This window comes from Otolemur garnettii, unplaced genomic scaffold (assembly GCF_000181295.1).
Source record: "Otolemur garnettii isolate 467f Iridium unplaced genomic scaffold, OtoGar3 scaffold00022, whole genome shotgun sequence".
Classification (NCBI taxonomy): Eukaryota; Metazoa; Chordata; class Mammalia; order Primates; family Galagidae; genus Otolemur; species Otolemur garnettii.
In genome coordinates, this window is record NW_003852417.1 from 15,489,013 (window position 1) to 15,490,004 (window position 992).

Below are 992 nucleotides of genomic sequence, written 5' to 3' on the forward strand. Positions count from 1 at the left end.
TGCAGCTGTCATTGTTGTTTGGCGGGTCCAGGCTGGATTTGAACCCTCCACCTTAGGTGTATGTGGCTGGCGCCTTAGCCACTTGAGCCACAGGCGCCAAGCCTGTAAATTCATTATTTTTATCAGCACAGACTAAGACATTTTGGAGGATAACACAAAAGTTCTTGAAGAAATAAGTAATTTATTTTAAATATTTTCCTTTAAGCGATTAACTTCCCTTTAATTTCCTTAAAAAACAGCAAGAGAAGTTAGAGGCTAGAACCCAACAGGGAGGTGTAACCTACACCCTGAGTTGGAACTAAAGGGATGGGCACTAGAAATAAGGGTGAATTGAAAGCAAACAAATTCTATCAGGTAACCTAGTCTGCCTTGAGTCATCTGGGTAGCCCAGAAAATCTCAAGCCCTGAAACTGAATTAGGGCCATCTTGGATTTTGGTGCCCCTAAATGCATAGAAGAAGAAATAAAAATTCTCCTCATAGAAAGAGAACATTGTAATAGACTTCAAATTATTTTTACAAATAATTAGACATTACAATTGTCAGGATAGAGGCACAATTAACCAAGCAACAAAATGATAAACCACCACAGCTGGGTGCAGTGGTTCATACCTTAATCCCAGCACTTTGGAAAGCCAGGGCAAGGGGATTGCTTGAAGTTAGGAGTCTGAAACTAGCCTGAGCAAGAGTGAGACCCTGTCTCTACCAAAAATAGAAAAACAGCTGGGCATGGTGGTGCACGGTAGTGCCAGCTACAGCAAGGCCGAAGCAACAGTACCACTTGAGCCCCGGAGTTTGAGGTTGCAATGAGCTGTGATGATAACACTGCATTCTAGCCTGGACCATGGGGCGAGACCTTATCTTAAACAAGACAAAACAAAAAACACACCACGAACAAGAAAAAGAAAATACAACCGATTACGGAAATAGACACTCAGGGATTCTAGTATCTTAGTATACACAGTATAAAAAATAGCAGAGTTTTTTTTTTTTT